The sequence below is a fragment of the Oncorhynchus keta genome, unplaced genomic scaffold (assembly GCF_023373465.1).
Source record: "Oncorhynchus keta strain PuntledgeMale-10-30-2019 unplaced genomic scaffold, Oket_V2 Un_contig_13856_pilon_pilon, whole genome shotgun sequence".
Taxonomy (NCBI): domain Eukaryota; kingdom Metazoa; phylum Chordata; class Actinopteri; order Salmoniformes; family Salmonidae; genus Oncorhynchus; species Oncorhynchus keta.
The window spans coordinates 58-4803 of NW_026278403.1; the positions used below are offsets into that span (position 1 = coordinate 58).

General features: G+C 38.6%; 1 long non-coding RNA gene across 1 annotated transcript; it reads right to left on the bottom strand.

Moving 5' to 3' along the window:
- Positions 1-359: 359 nt before the first annotated feature.
- Positions 360-2179, bottom strand: LOC127918260 (uncharacterized). The gene is made up of 3 exons (XR_008099622.1): positions 2144-2179; positions 693-736; positions 360-429 (listed from the first exon to the last, which is right to left on the bottom strand). It is a non-coding gene; the product is annotated as an uncharacterized LOC127918260 (long non-coding RNA).
- Between the last annotated feature and the right edge of the window lie 2567 nt (positions 2180-4746).

Here is a 4746-nt window from a genome sequence, read left to right on the forward strand (position 1 = left end):
CTGCAATGCATGCAGGAGGAAGCAGACACAGAGAGAGGGGTTAGTACAGTGGTTACCAAACTTGGGGTCAGGGCCCCATGTAGGGTCCCCTCAGAAAATCTGTACGAATTTTGTCAAACAAGTTAGGCCATGTTGAGATGTAAGTTCCTATCTCCCCAATAAAGCCTACATTAAAATGATATCAACATGGCCTATCTCCCCAATAAGACCTACATTAAAATGATATCAACATGGCCTATCTCCCCAATAAGGCCTACATTAAAATGATATCAACATGGCCTATCTCCCCAATAAGGCCTACATTAAAATGATATCAACATGGCCTATCTCCCCAATAAGGCCTACATTAAAATGATATCAACATGGCCTATCTCCCCAATAAGACCTACAATACCATGGTATCAACATGGCCTATCTCCCCAATAAGACCTACAATACCATGATATCAACATGGCCTATCTACCCAATAAGACCTACAATACCATGATATCAACATGGCCTATCTCCCCAATAAGACCTACAATAAAATGATATCAACATGGCCTATCTCCCCAATAAGACCTACAATACCATGGTATCAACATGGCCTATCTCTAATAAGACCTACACATTAAATGATATCAACATGGCCTATCTCCCCAATAAGACCTACATTAAAATGATATCAACATGGCCTATCTCCCCAATAAGACCTACATTACCATGATATCAACATGGCCTATCTACCCAATAAGACCTACAATACCATGATATCAACATGGCCTATCTACCCAATAAGACCTACAATACCATGATATCAACATGGCCTATCTACCCAATAAGACCTACAATACCATGATATCAACATGGCCTATCTACCCAATAAGACCTACAATTAAAATGATATCAACATGGCCTATCTCCCCAATAAGACCTACATTAAAATGATATCAACATGGCCTATCTCCCCAATAAGGCCTACATTAAAATGATATCAACATGGCCTATCTCCCAATAAGACCTACATTAAAATTATATCAACATGGCCTATCTCCCAATAAGGCCTACATTAAAATGATATCAACATGGCCTATCTCCCCAATAAGACCTACAATACCATGGTATCAACATGGCCTATCTCCCCAATAAGACCTACATTACCATGATATCAACATGGCCTATCTACCCAATAAGACCTACAATACCATGATATCAACATGGCCTATCTCCCCAATAAGACCTACAATAAAATGATATCAACATGGCCTATCTCCCCAATAAGACCTACAATACCATGATATCAACATGGCCTATCTCCCCAATAAGACCTACATTAAAATGATATCAACATGGCCTATCTCCCCAATAAGACCTACATTAAAATGATATCAACATGGCCTATCTCCCCAATAAGACCTACATTAAAATGATATCAACATGGCCTATCTCCCCAATAAGACCTACAATACCATGATATCAACATGGCCTATCTCCCCAATAAGACCTACAATACCATGATATCAACATGGCCTATCTCCCCAATAAGACCTACAATACCATGATATCAACATGGCCTATCTCCCCAATAAGACCTACAATACCATGATATCAACATGGCCTATCTCCCCAATAAGACCTACAATACCATGATATCAACATGGCCTATCTCCCCAATAAGACCTACAATAAAATGATATCAACATGGCCTATCTACCCAATAAGACCTACAATACCATGGTATCAACATGGCCTATCTCCCCAATAAGACCTACATTAAAATGATATCAACATGGCCTATCTCCCCAATAAGACCTACATTAAAATGATATCAACATGGCCTATCTCCCCAATAAGGCCTACATTAAAATGATATCAACATGGCCTATCTCCCCAATAAGGCCTACATTAAAATGATATCAACATGGCCTATCTCCCCAATAAGACCTACATTAAAATGATATCAACATGGCCTATCTCCCCAATAAGACCTACATTAAAATGATATCAACATGGCCTATCTCCCCAATAAGGCCTACATTAAAATGATATCAACATGGCCTATCTCCCCAATAAGACCTACATTAAAATGATATCAACATGGCCTATCTCCCCAATAAGACCTACATTAAAATGATATCAACATGGCCTATCTCCCCAATAAGACCTACAATACCATGGTATCAACATGGCCTATCTCCCCAATAAGACCTACAATACCATGATATCAACATGGCCTATCTCCCCAATAAGACCTACAATACCATGGTATCAACATGGCCTATCTCCCCAATAAGACCTACATTACAATGATATCAACATGGCCTATCTCCCCAATAAGACCTACAATACCATGATATCAACATGGCCTATCTCCCCAATAAGACCTACAATACCATGATATCAACATGGCCTATCTCCCCAATAAGACCTACAATACCATGATATCAACATGGCCTATCTCCCCAATAAGACCTACATTAGGCAAACCTCAACATGGCTATCTCCCCAATAAGACCTACAATACTACATGATATCAACATGGCCTATCTACCCAATAAGACCTACAATACCATGATATCAGCATGGCCTATCTATAATAGAATATACAATGCCATGATATCAACATGGCCTATCTGCAATAGAAACCTACAATACCACCCAGTATCAGCAGTGTCTCTACAATAAGACCTACAATGTGATATCAACATGGCTATCTACCCAATGAGACCTGCAATAAAATGATATCAACATGGCCTATCTCCCAATAAGACCTACAATACCATGGTATCCATGGCCTATCTCCCAATAAGACCTATTTAAAATGATGTCATGGCCCTATCTCCCCAATAAGACCTGCATTAAAATGATATCAACATGGCCTATCTCCCCAATAAGACCTACATTAAAATGATATCAACATGGCCTATCTCCCAATAAGACCTACATTAAAATGATATCAACATGGCCATTATATCTCCCCAATAAGACCTACATTAAAACAATATCAACATGGCCTATCTCCCCAATAAGACCTACATTAAGTAATTATCAACATGGCTATCTCACAATAAAATTTACATTAAAAATGATATCAACATGGCCTATCTCCCAATAAGACCTACATTAAAATTATATCAACATGGCCTATCTCCCAATAAGGCCTACATTAAAATGATATCAACATGGCCTATCTCCCCAATAAGACCTACAATGCCATAGTATCAACATGGCCTATCTCCCCAATAAGACCTACAATGCCATGATATCAACTGGCCTATCTACCAATAAGACCTACAATGCCATGATATCAGCATGGCCTATCTCCCCAATAAGACCTACAATAAAGTAATCAACATGGCCTATCTCCCCAATAAGACCTACAATACCATGGACATCAACATGGCCTATCTCCACAATAAGACCTACGTTAAAATGAGTATCAACATGGCCTATCTCCCCAATAAGACCTACATTAAATGATATCAGCATATTATATCTCCCCAATAAGACCTACATTAAAATGATATCAACATGGCCTATCTCCCCAATAAGACCTACAATGCCATGATATCAACATGGCCTATCTGCCCAATAAGACCTGCAATGCCATGATATCCAGCAGTATCTCAGACCTACCGTACCATGATATCAACATGCCTATCTACCCAATAAGACCTACAATACCATGATATCAACATGGCTATCAATAAGACCCAATAGAAGTGTTCAGATACAATACCATGATATCAACATGGCCTATCAATAAGACCTACAATACCATGGTATCAACACCTACAATAAGACCCATGATATCAACATGGCCTATCTCTGTCCCCTGATATCAACATGGCCTACCCAATAAGACCTACATTAAAATGATATCAAATGATATCAGTTAAAAGATATCAACATGGCCCTATCTCCCCAATAAGACCTACATTAAAATGATATCAACATGGCCTATCTCCCCAATAAGGCCTGCATTAAAATGATATCAACATGGCCTATCTCCCAATAAGACCTACATTAAAATTATATCAACATGGCCTATCTCTTAATAAGACCTACATTAGAATTATATACCATCCCAATAAACCATTAAAATGATATCAACATGGCCTATCTCCCAATAAGACCTACAATACCATGGTATCAACATGGCCTATCTCCCCAATAAGACCTACATTACCATGATATCAACATGGCCTATCTACCCAATAAGACCTACAATGCCATGATATCAACATGGCCTATCTCCAATAAGACCTACAATAAAAAATGATATCAACATGGCCTATCTCCCCAATAAGACCTACAATACCATGGTATCAACATGGCCTATCTCCCCAATAAGACCTACATTAAAATGATATCAGCATGGCTATCTCCCCAATAAGACCTACATTAAAATGATATCAACATGGCCTATCTCACAATAAGACCTACATTAAAATGATATCAGCATATTATATCTCCCCAATGGACCTGCAATGCCATGATATCAACATGGCCTATCTGCAATAAGACCTACAATACCATGATATCAGCATGACCTATCTACCCAATAAGACCTACAATACCATGATATCAGCATGGCCTATCTACCCAATAAGACCTACAATGCCATGATATCAGCATGGCCTATCTCACAATAAGACCTACAATACCATGATATCAACATGGCCTATCTACCCAATAAGACCTGCAATAAAATGGATATCAGCATGGCCTATCTCCCCAATAAGACCTACAATACCATGGTATCAA